This window comes from Vicia villosa, linkage group LG6 (genome assembly GCF_029867415.1).
Source record: "Vicia villosa cultivar HV-30 ecotype Madison, WI linkage group LG6, Vvil1.0, whole genome shotgun sequence".
In the NCBI taxonomy this organism is placed as follows: Eukaryota; Viridiplantae; Streptophyta; class Magnoliopsida; order Fabales; family Fabaceae; genus Vicia; species Vicia villosa.
The window spans coordinates 123,316,345-123,334,679 of record NC_081185.1 but is presented as its reverse complement, the minus strand read 5'-3'; the positions used below and the strand labels follow the sequence as shown (position 1 = coordinate 123,334,679).

General features: G+C 37.7%; 1 pseudogene; it reads right to left on the bottom strand.

Moving 5' to 3' along the window:
* Positions 1-18,335, bottom strand: part of LOC131614582 (serine carboxypeptidase 1-like) — a 30,124-nt pseudogene continuing 11,789 nt past the window's right edge.

Below are 18,335 nucleotides of genomic sequence, written 5' to 3'. Positions count from 1 at the left end.
TTAATTGGAATTTTTAGGAGGAAGTTTTCCTTGAAGAAAAGATGAGATCATAGTTAGTGCCCTTTGTGGTTGGTTACTCGGAACCATGTGCCCAGCTCCTCTAACTGTGATAAGTATAAGTCCTTCGTAACCAATCAAATATCCTCCCACCTGCATAATAATAATGTCAAACACTCATGTTACTTTCCATTTTTTAAAATTATTATAATGTCAGCGTGTCCGTGTCAAATCAGTATCAAGTGAGTACTTCATACACATATATCGCAATAGTTATGGATGGTTCCTTACCTCTTTTTCTGAATACCATGGACGTCATGGCGTATGTACCGGTAGGTTTAAAGAATTTATTGAATACCTTGATGAAGTTGTGGGAACAATACCATCTACATCACCACTGCAATATCATTAAGCAATGTTAGTTAATAGTTACACATAGAATATTAATAATCTTTTATATAAAAGAGTAAATTATACCTGTATATCCAAATGCTTATACCACATGACCATAACTCATTTATAGTTGGTAGAATACTTGTTGGACTATCAGTCCAATATATTTTCCCACTGAAAAAGAGCAATAGAAACATTGATTCTAGAAATAGTACAACATTATTTATTATGAAGCATTGTCACAGAACAGTAATTTAAAAAAAAATTAAACGTAATGACAACATCATTTGTATTCTAAAATTTTAAGTACAGTGTAGTGTAGTTTACTTGAAAGAAAACCATTTTGTGGCTTTAACATGTAGAGCCTCTTGAACTTGAGGTAGATTTAAGTAGTTAGCCGTAGTATTATCGGCACAAGGATCAAAACCATTTTCCTGTAGTATTTCATTTAAGAATCGTTAGTTAATTAACTTAAATAAATTCAAAATATTAAAGTAGTATATCCAACTTACAAAGTGACTAGTGTTTGTACAGGGTCGGCCCAACCTATTTAAAGGCTTAAAGCAAATTTTAAAATGAAGTCTTTAAAATATATTTAAAAATAATAATTTTGTGGTTGCTAAGAGTTGAATCCCAAACCAACAAGTCAAGGAACCTATATTTTACCAACTCAACCATGATAATATATGTGACAAATGTATCATTATATATTTCCATAACTGAATAAAAAAATTTGAGACCTTTTTTAAGCACAAACTTTTGAGGCCTAAAGCCCTAGCCTAGGTTGCTTGGCCCTTGGGCCGGCCCTGTGTTTGTACAAAGTGGAGCATATATGTTATGAGTAATGCTATTCATACACCCAATTGTTACACCAATACTTACACCCAATATTATTTTACTATAGTCACTAAATTTGGTTAATGCAGTGTAAAAACTTGGTTAATGCAGTAATGAAGTTGGTTAATGCAATATACAGGTATTAAAAATAATTTTTAGCAGTCACCAAACTTGGTTAATGCAGTGTAAAAATTTGGTTAATTCAGTAATAAAGTTGGTTAATGCAACATCCAGGTATTAAAAATAATTTTAGTAGTCATCAAACTTGGTTAATACAGTGTAAAAACTTGGTTAATGCAGTAATGAAGTTGGTTAATGCACGTCCAAGTATTAAAAATAAACGCCCGTACATGAATAGTACCCATCCGTACATGAACAGTATTCGGTCATATATGAACAGCGTCATTCGTACATGAACAGTGTCGTCCGTACATACGGTGTAGGTGTAAGATTTGGTGTAAGAATAGCATTTTTGATATGTTATATACGTCAATATTTCCAATCTCATCCCTAGATTTTTGTAAATATCCATGGCATTCCTTTGATACGTCGGAGTTCTTAAACTGACAATAGTTTTCAATTCCTTTGTGGGATTTTCATCCGAGTTTAGAGCACGCATCCACAAATTATCATACAGTCCTATATTACCAAAATTGTCATCTATCCAACCTGCACCAACAATTATGATTAAGAATATTCATGAAATGTAATTTAGGTGTGTTAATCTAACATATTAAATTAAAATACAACAATTTATATTCTTACCGCAATTCCTTTTAAATTGATCACATTGCAGTTTTCTTATTTTCTGATTGGATTAGAGAAGCTAGTTGAGGGATATAATGGCCAGCATAACTTTCACCAACTATAAAGAAATCGCGAGAGCTATGTTGTGGAAATCTCTTGAGCCAATTTTGAAGAAAAATATATGAATCTATGGCAGTTCAGTTCTTTTGTCACAAACTTTAAGATCTGAAGAGTTTTCTGAATAAGAAAATCCAACTCCTGATGGAGACTCTAAGAAGAGAACATTGGCCACTGCCAATTACAAAAACAACAATTCACCAATTTTTTTATCAATGATACATGTGATTTTGCCTATGTTTGGAATTTTTAGTTTTCCACGTGTTGCACCCCAAAATTTGCCCACTTATTTATTCCTGATTATCCCTCACATCACATTCATGTGCATATCTCATTTAGGTCATTCATCCCATACATTCATTCATACCATAATTACTGCTCAGGGTTGGCAAGAAAAGAGGTTTTCATTGAAGAAATTCTTGATTAAAAGAGTGGATCTGAGTTTTAACTGGGTGGAGTCATCTCCGTTGAAGTCCTCCTGAAATTAGGGTTTCACAATCCTCAATTCAAGGTATTGAATGGAGTATGCAAGCTGCAAGGTCACTTGGTCTTCCAAATTAGGGTTTTGACCAAAGTCAACCCCGTTGACTTTTTGGTCAACGTTTTAATCAGGAGCGGATGTTAAGTGAAGTGGTATGAGGTCCATGTGGAAGCGTTTAGTCGATCCTCATTGGTTGATGTTTGATTGAAGTCAAATGGGAGATTGGTTTAAATCAGGAATTTCATCCGAGGTTGAAAAGTCAAGCAGTTGACTTTTTGGGATTTTTGTTAAAAAATCAAGTCAATTATCATGTTATTGGTTTGTGGTGAGAATTTGGTCAAAAAAAAGTCAAAGGAGTGAATGAAAATCAAGATTTTGTCAAAAGTTACCAAAATTGGAAGTTACTTGAATTTGGGATTGCTAAAAGTGGAAAGTTTGGTAACTTAGAGATTTTTGGAGTATTCTAAGAATGGTTATGTGGTTGACTTTAGGCCTAATTTACGTGTGGATAGAGGTTTCGATTCGGAATGAGGCCAAGAGCAAAATTGTACAACTCATGGCTAGCTAAAACTTCATAGTTGAAGTCATCTTCAAAAGGCGCCTAGATCGAAAGTGGCATGCGCGAGAAGTTGGTGATGCATCAGGAAATGGATACTGGGCACTTAGCGAAATTCTGAGTAATGCATAATGGCCAGGCAGCTGACTTTGAGTCTATGTTTCATTTGGTTACAAGCATTATTTTGGAATGAGGATAAGTACAAAGTTGTTCTTCCCCTGGCAGCCTACGTTTGTGTAGAAGAAAACATTTTCAAACAAGGATCAGATCAAAAGTTATGCAAGGGAGAAAGTCACGGATTGATATCGGGAATTGCCAACACTTGCTGAAGAAAATCCAGAACTTGGAGTCATGAGGGAGGCTGATTTCAAAACCAAATTACAGAATGATTCCCAACTCAATTCAAGAGGCTATTAACACGAAATTTGTTCTATTTTGCCTCCTCTTTCCATCGAATGCAATAGTCAGGCGTTTGAGTGAGCGTGCAGTGAGAAATGATCGCACGAAGTGGGACGTTTGAAGTTGTTGAAACTTCAAAATATGGCAGGATTCTCGGTGTACAATGGCAGTGGCAAGAGACAAAATTCCAAAACGTTTTGAGTCGGTTTCGAGCAGTTCTTCCCCAAGAGCTCAACACCGAAATCGATCTATGGTGAGTAGGTTTTCCCAAGGATACAAGAAGTGAACATTTAAGTGCCTGAATAACAAGCTAGAGAGTTTCAAAGATTGCTACTCTGGAATAGCTAACAGCGCAAGTCCGGTTCGGTGATACAGAAATGTTAAGTCAATAATGATTAAACTCTTTGAGGATAATTTCACGCTGCCATGACCATAAAAAAAAAACCTTCCAACAACCAATACTATTCACTTGTGTTTCCTCTTTACAACGGTATCGATTTCGAGTTATTCGGTAATGCGAAGAAAGAGTTATGCATGCATGTACCAAAAGTAATGCATGAACTTAAGGCATAGTGATTCAAATAGACTCTAGTCTGGTGCAAAGGCTTCACGTGAAAAATGTTGCAGTGTGATTATTAAGCATCAGAGGCATAACATTGCATTATTCCATTGGGTCATGAAAAGTCAGCATGCACGAAAGAAAGGAAGGCCTCGCCACATATGCTTCAAACTTATGCATTAAGTTTGGAAGGGAAAATACCACAATACTCATGCAACACATGATAACTCCCATGCAGTCTCACGATATAAATAACAAACAGCTTCACAAATCTCGGGGAGGCTCCATTCTTTTTCCCTCAGTTTCAAAGGGCTCACTCTCGCCACACTATACTCATTATCATCAGCTCACTATTACTCCATCAAGCCATGCATCATACTGAAACAAAAAAGTCCACTAAAAACATACCACAAATGCTAAATGCTAGTTCACTAAGTTGGGAAGAGAAGTAATAAGCTACAACAACTTCCACCATACTATCCAATACCCCACACACATATATAAGTTGAAACTTCATCACAACACAAGACACTTCTTTTTTTCAGATTTTCTCATTCACTTTCCCATTACTCTCTCATCACTCTCCTCTTTTCTCTCATCTCTCTCTCTCTCAGCCCTCTCTCCACCGTAACAACCTTTAACCACCACCATCTACATCTCACCACCACCACAACCTTCAATCACCGCCACTGTCAACCCTCACAAACTCATAACTACTCCAACAATCATCATCATATCTTTCAAAGAACAAAGAAGTTGCACTAATCATCATCATCTCCTTCAAAGAACAAAAGAGCACTCGGATTTCTCCTCAAACCTTGATCAATATCTCTCCAAGTAAGTGATTCTTTCCATGGCTTTAGAAGCATGTATAGGCCTGGAACCCGTCATCAGGGATTGGGTTAGGATTTAGACCACCATGTTTTCATTGATTGTGTTGCATATGGTGCATGAATATGCTTTCTTTGAACATAGCTTTGGTTTGCAAGATATAGTCTCCGTATGAATGTGTGACTTGCGTGTTTGAATTCCTTGTGTCACGAGGATTGTTGTGGTACCACTTTTGTGTGTATTAGTGGAACTATTGGATGTTAGGGTTTCTAAAACGTGTTCGGTTACGCTGATAGAGTAAGAATTAGAAGGAACTAATCGCAGATCCGTGATCAGCGCGAAAAAACGAGTTGAAAGGTGTAAGCTTTCATAATTTCCGAGCGTATGTATGTTAGTTCCGGCGAGCGTCTAATCGGAGAAGACAACCGGAAAATGTTTCCGGCGTCTGTGTATTCAGACTTTCTTTTTCTCCAGCCATGACGTGGCACGATCTTGTTGGTTGTGTGTCCCCTTTAATTGCTCTTTTGTTTTTACTCAATGATTGGAAATAGCCGTGGCGGCGTGTGATTGGCTGCAAGCGTTTTTTGTCTTTTTCTCACTTAAATGAGAGTTGCCCCATTGATATCATGTCTCACACTTCAAGGTCACGTTTTTTCTTTTCATTTCACAATAAATGCTATAGTATATAATGTACATGCTGAAACTATAATGTAAAAATGAAAAGATAATAAAAAGTGATATAATATGTGAACCTGGGCCTCGTTGTACCACTGGGCTTTGACATTTTCGTTTTCCACACCTCTCTATCTGAGGCCCACGCGCCAGCCAGTGGGATTTTCAGTCCTTGTTCATATTACTTCTTCACCCCCTGTTGCCTAATATTTTAGTTCTATTTCAATATTGTTTCCTCTTCAATTTTTGCTTGCTAAATCATTTCCTCATGAAATAAAAAATAAATAAAAATATGTTTTAGATATTTCTATGTGTGTAAATAATTGTAGTATATTTTATAGATTTTCAGAATTTAGTTTACTATTTTTAATAAATCATTTACTTTGGTATGTTCATGTTTCTTTTGGTTTTGATAGATTTTGCAAATTAATTTCATTTAGTACCTTAGGATCAGAATTTAATTGCCATTTTTTGTGTGATATCAGTAGACTCATATACCATGTTGTGTGTAAAAAATAAAAGTCCAATTCCATGTTTTGGTTGGGTTTTCATTAGGTTTCCTATACCCGACTAATGTGCGTTTCTAAACGGATAACCATGTGAATTTGACCTATAATTTTCTTTGCATTTATGCAATTGACTTAGGTTCTTTTTGTACATATAATTAGGGATGTTTAGAGGTCCTAAGACCTGGAATTAGATTTTTAAATCGTTTCTTCTTATTTTACTTGAATTTTCCTTTCTTACATGTAAACAACTTGCTTTTGATTAACGATTGTACCATAACTTGTCCAAATGACCTATAATTTTGTATGAAACTTTGTGACTTGATTCCATGATTGTTTAGAAACCTATTAGAGGCTATTAGCTACTGACTTCCATCATTTGATTGCATTTTCCTAACTTCATTCACCATTTGAACTTACTAACTAGTTTTGACCTAGTCTTGTATAGTTTTGTTAGAACTTTGTTTGTTTTGAGTTAATTGACTAACATAAATTGGTATAAGGTCTTGGACCTATAAATGAACTAATAGCTACTGACTTTAAGCTTTGTTCATGTTTTCATTTGCTTTTTGTTTTGATTAATTGATGTTTGTTCACTAATTGTTAAGGTAACGATTCAAGCGATACTTTGGTAACCTCTTGTGAATATTTTCGTGTGATGCCATGATGCTTTTGTGTTTGATTTAGGACACTAATTTCCTTGGTTTTCTACTGCCCTAGGGCTTTCTTCCTTCTCCCTCATGTTTTGCCTCTTCTTATACACTTTGATTGTTGTTAGTTTAAGAGGCGACGATTGTTTGTTCTTCCTCCACCTTTTGTGGATTGTTTTCTTTTGGGATTCATTGTGTGTAGTCTCTCTTAGGAGTAGACTTGGTTAGGGACTTCATTAAGTCACCTACCTTGCTTGTTGCTTTTGCTTATCTCTTACTATATGCTTACCATGTTCCCTTAGGGTGGTGACTTCAATCTTCATTAAGATTAGTCACATAGAACAACTTAGGTTGTAATCTATGCATGATAAAATAGGTAGAGATCCCTTATCCTTGACCTTAGGGCCACTTGTAGAATAGAATAACTTAGATTAGAGAATAGGTTAGTTCCCCTTTGTTCATTCTTTTTCTTTTCAACTTTAAAACACTAATAAATAAAGAGGCGAATCACATTAAGAAAGTGATAGAGAAATGAGTGGGATTCATTCCCTAATCTATTTCTCAATCACTTAGTGGCATAGAAATGAGTGGGATTTATTCCCTAATCTGTTTCTCGGTCACTACTTAATGGGAGAGAAATGAGTGGGATTCATTCCCTAATCTGTTTCTCAAACATTAGTTAATGGGATAGAAATGAGTGGGATTCATTCCCTAATCTGTTTCTTGAACATTATATAATGGGATAGAAGTGAGTGGGATTCATTCCCTAATCTGCTTCTCGATCATTATACATTTTATGTGATTCTAATCGCAAAGTAAATTCCCTTAAAAAATACCCAACCAAAAACATTCAAAACACTTAATAAAGGCTCGAATTTAAACAAAGTAATGAAGTGGTGCGAAACCTTGTATTGGGTTTTGTTCATCATGTAGTTACATAAAAAACACAAACCCAAGTTCATTCTTTTGCCTTGTTAGGCACCTAAGAACAAGTTAAGTCCTTTCCAAAAGTAGGCGTATAAGTCTCCAAAGGTCGAGCATCGTGGATTGTGACCTTAACCGCTGTTCAACTAAAAAACACAAAACAAATGGAAACTATGGAGCCGGACTACGGTTGCTCTGATTCCTTTTAAAGGATACGTAGGCATTGGGTCGCGGGGCCTAAGCGAGCACACTTGTAAATAATTTCTTCTTCTCCCCGTGTTTATTTTGCATTCATTCGCATTTAGGTTTTAGACATAGATATACACCCTTTAGATAGAAACAAACATAGGTGGATACCATCGAGTACGATGGGCGTGAGGGGTGCTAGCACCTTCCCCTTGCGTAACCGACTCCCGTGCCCTATTCTCTGGTCGAAAGACCTTATTCTTGTTCTGAGTTAGGTTTTTTGATATTCCTTTCCCTTATGGAATAAATATATTAGTGGCGACTCTGATTCCATTTTTTCGCGGTAGCGACAGTCGGCGACTCTGCTGGGGACGTTGCTAGACCTGTGCTGGTCCATTCCTAGCGAGTCGATCCTAGCCTTTGTTTGTTTCTTTTATTGGGTGTTTCTTTGTTTGTTTTTATGTTTACATCTTGTATATATGTTTGCATGTTTATTTTCTGCTTGCATATCATGTTTATTTCTGCTCGCATATCATGCATCTGGACTATATTATGGGTCCCCGTGGGGGCCACATATTTTTCTGCTTTGTTTTGCAGGTTGGGTGGGATGTTCTATGTGGTAAAAGGCCCAATACCCAGGCCAGAGTTGACACATAGGATACCTAGGATAGAGTGGATAGTCATGACGCCAACAGAATGTCAGGTTCTGTTAATTGCGATCATGAGACCCACGACCAGCCGAGACTCGAATGGGATACCGTTGTTGGCATGTATTTGCAACAATGATGGTGTTTCAGGAGAGTTGTTAACGCTGGAGACCATTTGACCTACCTTGACCTAGATTCACCTGTGAGTGGGGTGGGATATACATGACAGGTACCGTTGGTGACTATTCATATTCTGTTGGTGACTATTGGTTCTCCTGGTATTCAAAAAGGTGTCAGACCTTTGATCTCATGACATCTGACCTATATCAGTTATTCAGAGGATTGTACAGTGGTTACTAAGGTTATATGGACCTTGATCCCATGTTTTGCATTGCATAACATTATCACTCTATCCACTTCATTTGTGGGGGATTCTAAAGTCTATTTCCAAAAAAAGGGGAAACGAAAAAGTAGAAAAACAGAAAAGATGGAAAAGAAAAAAGAAAAGATACTATATGCAAAAAAAAAAGGGAGAATAAAAGAGAAATAAAAGTTGATGAAAAGACTTTAGGATCCCTTAGAAATGAAACATGCGTTCATACTATCATGCATTTCATGGTTCTATCAGAAGCTTATGGGGGCCCTTTCCATTCAAATTCTGACTTCAACAACAAAATCTGACTTCTCACCGTTATGTGCTTGAAAGTTAATGATGGAACAACTCCGTGAGGACTTAAATGAGATGAGGACAGAAATGGGGATTAACATGAATCAGTGTATATAGGTTATTCAAGATTTCTCTCTTAGACAAGAGGAGTGAAGGCAGGTTCTTCAGAGGCTCAATGCAAATGTTAATCTCACCCATGAGATTGTCTTATAAATCAGAATGTTTAAAATAATGTTGAGATTCCTATTCTTCGTAAGGAGAGTTCATATCATTAAAGTCTTCAAGTTTTCGAGTATTGAAAATAACAAAAAGATTCCACCTCTTGAAGACAAGGTTGAAAGCCATGAAAGGTCGCGACTCCTTCGAGTTAGACATTATGTGTTTGTGCCTAGTGCCTGATATCAAGAACTGCAAAGGTCATTTATGCTCACTCCGGATGGTTTGGATGTTGAAGCTAAAGTGGTAACCATCTCTTGTACATATGTGGAAGTTGCTTGGGGCTCCCGACCGAGGGATAAGCAAGACGTATTCTGGTCTTGAGCACTGCACCATTTGCATTGCTCGAATCCCTTAAAGCACTACAAATTCTTATGACTTCGTCAGAATATGTTGCCATGTGATGATCAAGAGTGTTTTGTAGAGGCATTTCTCATTCTCAAGCTTTTGCTTCATATCATGTGTCATCTCTTCCCGGAATTTTCTTCTCAGTGGCCTTTGGTCGTCAATAAAGAAAGAAAGAATATGAGAAATGAACCGATGTAATTTCAATACCTTGTGCTCAGTTATATCCCTGATTGTTGGCATTTCAGTTGGTGTTTTGGGTCTTCCTCACCACAGATAGTTCTCTTGAGTTCGATGATAATGCAATATTCTTTCAGTCATGATGGTGGTTACTGTTCTAGCATCTATATTTGGGGCTCCCGACCGAGGGATAAGCAAGACGTATTCTTATCTTGAGTATTGCATCATTTTCATTGCTCGAATCCCTAAAGTAAGGCAAAAATGCACCACTCTTGTACGCCTTTGTTGGAATATACTTCTGGGAAGTAATCTGAAGTGTGTGGAAGGAACATATGATAATGCTAAGTGGTTACCATGCTGGGGCACCTAGCCATTCAACTGAAGGTGGTAGGACATTCAAAGGCAGAATTCAAGTCCTCGTTGATTTCGGAATAACCACAATCCACTCCAAGAGGTCCTATGCACAAGTTGAAGTCTCAATGGGGTATCAAAATTGCAAAAGGCATTCGAGAGCAATAAGTCCATACGGAGTCAAGTCTCCTCAACAATGGCATTCATTTAGTTCTTTATTACATTCTCATTTGTAACGTTTCATTGTTTGTTTAAGCATTTCTAGCATGTAAAAATTTGTTAATTTCTGAATGAAAATCATAATGCATTGTTTATGTTTGTCTTGAAGTAATCCATTCGTTTTCACTCAAAAAAAAGTTTTTGGCATTACGATACCAACTTTATTAATCTCTTGCTTAGGCAACGAGCGGAGGGAGAATGATGACAATAAAAATGCAAAATCCCTAATTGTGTGTTTTTGAATAAAACCCTGCTGATGATGTACAGGCATTGTTTCAAATCCCCAAACACCGGAGATATAAGGGAGATAGACCCTCGTTAACCCCTTTGAGCCTTGAAGTAGGAGTTTCTTTTCTGATCAGAAAAAACCCTTGTTTTTAACCCTGGGGCAGGGTAGTGTTCATTTAACTTGATCAAGTGTTCAAAACTCATAAAGGGTATGTATCTAAGGATACAACAATGGTTATCCTTCAAAAGGTTGAGGAAAGTCAAAACCGTGATGGTTATCCTTCACCTATCAAAAGGACAGAAGATGACGATACCACAATTGTAATTCTTCATCAATCATGGAATGGGGCAGTCGCAATCACTTCCAACGAATCAAAGACAATGCGAGTTCACACGACTTGTTCAAAAAAAAAAGAGAGCAAAAAAAAAAAGCAGAAAAAAATGAAAAAAAAGAAGAAAAAATATATAGCAATAAAAAGAAAATGATGGTGAAAGTAAAGCAAGAACAAGGTCGTGTGACAATGAATCAGAAGAATAAAAGGTGAGCGACTGCCATGTCCGAAAAACCTCATTGATTCCTCAACCGTTTCAAAATTCCTTGTGAGGGATGGACACTCATGTTGAGTTAACTGAACTTAGGAGCGGAGAACATCATGAAGGGGGTGGGCACCAAATAATTTTGAGCCTAAAATCCTTTGTTTCTGAAACATAAACCTGGCCAAGTTACAACCCTTAAAAGTCCTAATTGAAGTAGGGTTTATTTTGGAGACACACTCCATTGAGATAGCGTTTAACTGACTCCCAATGAAGCGTAACACATATCTATGTTGGTATTGTATGCCCGCTTTATCTTTCATTCACAAGAGGTGGCCACCTCATCGCATCAAAAGTTTTAAACTTCAAGACTGTCATAGGCTTTGCATTATAATTACCATTCTTATAATTAACATTCTTTTACATAAAAAAATTTGCTTAAACATCAAGGAAGTTTCCATGATGAGAATCCATGAAGTGCTTGATCGTTTCAAAGTAAGAAGACTTGAGAACTCCGTAGAGTTAAGAAGCAATCATTTCAGAGACTAATTATCAAAGCGAGTTGCCTGAATACTCCATTGAGCATGTGCAGTTTGATGCCCTCGTTGTTTGATTAGCAAATCAAGTGCCTGAACACTCCGTTGAGCCTGATCAGTTTGATATTGTCCTTGATTGGCTACCATGAGGGGAAAAGGTGGAATGATCCATTGAGCAAATCAGTTGATACCTTCTTTGATTGGTTACCCTGAGGGGAGAAGTCTGAATATTCTATTGAGCACGAGCAGTGGGTACTCTCTTTGATTGATTACCCTGAAGGTTTTGAGTGTGGTAAAGTTACTTCCACGATTTGTGGGATCTTAAGGGAAGTAAAACTCGAGGATTCTGATAAGATGTACATAATCAGGGGCAGTCACGACGAGGAATCTCTCTCGTGAGTTCAGCGTACCTGGGGCAAGCAAATCAAGGTTTGACATTTCAAATTCGACCAATCAGGGTTAATCAAGTCGAGGAATCTCTCTCTTGATTTCAATCAATCTGAAGTAGTGACGTCGAGGAATCTCTCAAACTCACTCAATCTGGGGCAGTTACGTCGAGATTCGACAAATCTCTTCAAAGATCCGTGGATCAAGAGAAAGAATATCTCAAACGCTTGGATATGCTGGGGTAAATTATGTCAAGTAAGCGTGGTGAAGAGATCCTTTTGAGACAAATATCTTCGTAAGTTAGGCAGCCTGGGGCACAATATTTTGGTTTGTATTGAAGGAACCGCTATTCACTTGTAAAGTGCAGTTAACCATCACAAAATGGACGAGTATCATAATACTTCCCCCAGCAAGATGCCTAAAGTTACTCTCTCCCCAAGCATAGGAGTTTATTTCTCCTGAGAGTTGGTTCCGTTCCTCGAGCATGGGAATTTATTTCTCCTAGAAAAAGTCTCTCCCCGAGCATAGGAGTTTATTTCTCCTGAAATTTGCTCCATTCCCCAAGTATAGGAGTTTATTTCTCCTCGGAGTTGTTCCAATCCTCTTAACAATGGTTCCTCATTAGGGTTCTCATCCCCAATATGGTAAATTGAGGGAATATCCTCAAGCTAAAAATTCTCCGAGCTATGGCACATGGTGAGAAGTCAGAAGTCATATTTTATTATATTTTTAGTTTTTTTATGATGATATGTCGATTTGTTAAAAAAAAACTCTCTAATAATTAAGGATTGTCAAAGACTTTAGAATTTTTTTTAGGGTTTAGAGCTAATTCATGCAGAGAGGTTAAATGTCATGTATATCTAGTATTTATGTAAAATGAGATTGTCCCTTTCAACCTCTAGGTTGATGTATTTATAGGAGACTTTTAGGCATGAGTCCTTAGTGCCTTAGCAGCTACTTTTCAGAGGACATGAGAGCGGTCGGTTAATTTACAAGTCAATAATCAGAAGTATATCCTGCAAGTTAAATTCCAATGTCTATTGGAACCCCCACAGAGTTCTTAACACTAAGGGGATTCTCCCTGGTGTTTACCTCTCCCGAGGTAAGAGACGAAGCTCGATCGACAAGTCAACGGAATATTCTCTAAAGGGCCCTCGCTATCTCTGCATATAGTAATCATTGCATTCACATTGCATCTACAAAATCGCGTAGCATTTCCATGAATATGGAACATTACGCCACAAAAAAATCAAACATACATCAATGCATAAGCCAAGTTTGTATGTGCTTCCAAGGCACAAAGTAACATACCCCCAAAAGAAATCTTTCTTTCTCCCTCCAGTGCGGACTAGATACAAAGTCTTTCTTTGTCAAGATCATTATTTCATTGGTTATTTCCCGTCTACTGAGCTCAATCGTTTAGATAACCCATACTTTGTGTGTGGCAATTCGAATGATTGTCACTCTTGTAGAATTACACCCCGCCTGTTGGCCTGTGGGATTCATGTAATTCTTATGCTTCGCAAGCATCAATGCTTCTTGAAAGCCCAGTGTTTACTGGTATCTCTTCAGTCAAGCCCAATGATTATTGGCATCTCTTTCCTTAAAGTCCCATGGTTATGGGCATCCTTCAAATTCTGGTTGTTACCAGCAAAGTTCTGTTGTTACAGGCACCTTTGGTCAGCTCTAGTTGTTACTAGTCTGTTACCAGCAAAGTCCTGTTGTTACATGCATCCCTTGGTTAGGTCTGATTGTTATTGGTCCTCTCCTTCAAAGTCTGGTTGTTACCAGCAAAAGTCCTGTTGTTACGGGCATCCTTTGGTCAGCTCTAGTTGTTACTAGTCTGTTCCTTTAAAGTCCTATTGTTATAGGCATCCTTTGGTCAGTTCTAGTTGTTACTAGTCTGTTCCTTTAAAGTCCTATTGTTATAGGCGTCCTATGGTCAGTTCTAGTTGTTACTAGTCTGTTCCTTTAAAGTCCTATTGTTATAGGCATCCTTTGGTCAGTTCTAGTTGTTACTAGTCTGTTCCTTAAAGTCCTGTGGTTACAGGCATCCTTCGGTCAGGTCTGATTGTTATTAGTCCTTCCTTTCAAAGTCCGGTTGTTATCGGCAAAGGTCCAGTAGTTGACTGGCGTTTCTTGTTTGTGTCAAGCATTTAATTGTATCCCCTGTTTGGAATCAGTGGTAACTGGTGTCCTTTCTCAAAATCACAATTGCAAATGTCTCTTCAGAGTTGTTACTCTAGGATGCAAATTTTGATGGTACTTTTGGGTATTCAATCCACTTACACCTCTCATGTCCAGAACTGGTGTCGTTCGTACATTCGGGTTTAAGAAGATTGAATAGGGGCAGCTGTTGCACCCCAAAATTTGCCCACTTATTTATTCCTGATTATCCCTCACATCACATTCATGTGCATATCTCATTTAGGTCATTCATCCCATACATTCATTCATACCATAGTTACTGCTCAAGGTTGGCAAGAAAAGAGGTTTTCATTGAAGAAATTCTTGATTAAAAGAGTGGATCTGAGTTTTAACTGGGTGGAGTCATCTCCGTTGAAGTCCTCCTGAAATTAGGGTTTCACAATCCTCAATTCAAGGTATTGAATGGAGTATGCAAGCTGCAAGGTCACCTGGTCTTCCAAATTAGGGTTTTGACCAAAGTCAACCCCGTTGACTTTTTGGTCAATGTTTTAATCAGGAGCGGATGTTAAGTGAAGTGGTATGAGGTCCATGTGGAAGCGTTTAGTCGATCCTCATTGGTTGATGTTTGATTGAGGTCAAATGGGAGATTGGTTTAAATCAGGAATTTCATCCGAGGTTGAAAAGTCAAGCAGTTGACTTTTTGGGATTTTTCTTAAAAAATCAAGTCAATTATCATGTTATTGGTTTGTGGTGAGAATTTGGTCAAAAAAAAGTCAAAGGAGTGAATGAAAATCAAGATTTTGTCAAAAGTTACCAAAATTGGAAGTTACTTGAATTTGGGATTGCTAAAAGTGGAAAGTTTGGTAACTTAGAGATTTTTGGAGTATTCTAAGAATGGTTATGTGGTTGACTTTAGGCCTAATTTACGTGTGGATAGAGGTTTCGATTCGGAATGAGGCCAAGAGCAAAATTGTACAACTCATGGCTAGCTAAAACTTCATAGTTGAAGTCATCTTCAAAAGGCGCCTAGATCGAAAGTGGCATGCGCGAGAAGTTGGTGATGCATCAGGAAATGGATACTGGGCACTTAGCGAAATTCTGAGTAATGCACAATGGCCAGGCAGCTGACTTTGAGTCTATGTTTCATTTGGTTACAAGCATTATTTTGGAATGAGGATAAGTACAAAGTTGTTCTTCCCCTGGCAGCCTACGTTTGTGTAGAAGAAAACATTTTCAAACAAGGATCAGATCAAAAGTTATGCAAGGGAGAAAGTCACGGATTGATATCGGGAATTGCCAACACTTGCTGAAGAAAATCCAGAACTTGGAGTCATGAGGGAGGCTGATTTCAAAACCAAATTACAGAATGATTCCCAACTCAATTCAAGAGGCTATTAACAAGAAATTTGTTCTATTTTGCCTCCTCTTTCCATCGAATGCAATAGTCAGGCGTTTGAGTGAGCGTGCAGTGAGAAATGATCGCATGAAGTGGGACGTTTGAAGTTGTTGAAACTTCAAAATATGGCAGGATTCTCGGTGTACAATGGCAGTGGCAAGAGACAAAATTCCAAAACGTTTTGAGTCGGTTTCGAGCAGTTCTTCCCCAAGAGCTCAACACCGAAATCGATCTATGGTGAGTAGGTTTTCCCAAGGATACAAGAAGTGAACATTTAAGTGCCTGAATAACAAGCTAGAGAGTTTCAAAGATTGCTACTCTGGAATAGCTAACAGCGCAAGTCCGGTTCGGTGATACGGAAATGTTAAGTCAATAATGATTAAACTCTTTGAGGATAATTTCACGCTGCCATGACCATAAAAAAAAAACCTTCCAACAACCAATACTATTCACTTGTGTTTCCTCTTTACAACGGTATCGATTTCGAGTTATTCGGTAATGCGAAGAAAGAGTTATGCATGCATGTACCAAAAGTAATGCATGAACTTAAGGCATAGTGATTCAAATAGACTCTAGTCTGGTGCAAAGGCTTCACGTGAAAAATGTTGCAGTGTGATTATTAAGCATCAGAGGCATAACATTGCATTATTCCATTGGGTCATGAAAAGTCAGCATGCACGAAAGAAAGGAAGGCCTCGCCACATGTGCTTCAAACTTATGCATTAAGTTTGGAAGGGAAAATACCACAATACTCATGCAACACATGATAACTCCCATGCAGTCTCACGATATAAATAACAAACAGCTTCACAAATCTCGGGGAGGCTCCATTCTTTTTCCCTCAGTTTCAAAGGGCTCACTCTCGCCACACTATACTCATTATCATCAGCTCACTATTACTCCATCAAGCCATGCATCATACTGAAACAAAAAAGTCAACTAAAAACATACCACAAATGCTAAATGCTAGTTCACTAAGTTGGGAAGAGAAGTAATAAGCTACAACAACTTCCACCATACTATCCAATACCCCACACACATATATAAGTTGAAACTTCATCACAACACAAGACACTTCTTTTTTTCAGATTTTCTCATTCACTTTCCCATTACTCTCTCATCACTCTCCTCTTTTCTCTCATCTCTCTCTCTCTCTCTCAGCCCTCTCTCCATCGTAACAACCTTTAACCACCACCATCTACATCTCACCATCACCACAACCTTCAATCACCGCCACTGTCAACCCTCACAAACTCATAACTACTCCAACAATCATCATCATATCTTTCAAAGAACAAAGAAGTTGCACTAATCATCATCATCTCCTTCAAATAACAAAAGAGTGAAGGATAGAAAAACACTTAGAAAGGGGGGGTTTGAATAAGTGTAGCTTTAAAAACTTGACAGATAAAAATAAATTGCACAGTTATTTTTATCCTGGTTCGTTGTTAACTAAACTACTCCAGTCCACCCCCGCAGAGATGATTTACCTCAACTGAGGATTTAATCCACTAATCGCACGGATTACAATGGTTTTCCACTTAGTCAGCAACTAAGTCTTCCAGAGTCTTCTGATCACACACTGATCACTCCAGGAACAACTACTTAGATACCCTCTAAGACTTTTCTAGAGTATACTGATCCACACGATCACTCTAGTTACAACCTGCTTAGATCACTTCTAAGACTTCCTAGAGTATTCTGATCCACACGATCACTCTAGTTCCTTACAACTTAATGTAATCAATTCTAAGAGTATTACAAATGCTTCTTGAAAGCTATAATCACAAACTGTGATATTTCTCTTAATCGTTTAAGCTTAATCTCACTAATATATTACAACAGCAATGTAGTGAGCTTTGATGAAGATGAAGATTCTGAGCTTTGAGTTTGAACAGAGTTTCAGCAAGTTAATAGGCGTTGTTTTGTTCAGGATCGTTAACGTTGCTTCTCATCAGAACTTCATATTTATAGGCGTTGGAGAAGATGACCGTTGAGTGCATTTAATGCTTTGCGTGTTCCGTACAGCATCGCATTTAATGTTATACGCTTTTGTCAACTACCTCGAGCCTTGTTCACGCTGTGTCTACTGACGTAGCCTTTAATAGCTTTTAACGTTCCTTTTGTCAGTCAGCGTGGCTTGCCACTTGTACTTTCTTCTGATCTGATGTTTGTGAATATAACGTTTGAATATCATCAGAGTCAAACAGCTTGGTGCATAGCATCTTCTGATCTTCTGACCTTGAAGTGCTTCTGAGCGTGATACCATCAGAACTTCAGTGCTTCTGTTCTCTTGTTCTTCTGATGCTTCCATAGACCCATGTTCTGATTCTGCTTCGACCATCTTCTGATGTCTTGCCAGACCATGTTCTGATGTTGCATGCTGAACCATTTGAGACAAAGCTTCTGAGCGCTGAATTATGCGTACTCTTTATATATTTCTTGAAAGGGAAATTGCATTGGATTAGAGTACCATATAATCTTAAGCAAAATTCATATTATTGTTATCATCAAAACTAAGATAATTGATCAGAACAAATCTTGTTCTAACAATCTCCCCCTTTTTGATGATGACAAAAACATATATAAATGATATGAATTTGCGATCAGAAAGAACAGACGGCAA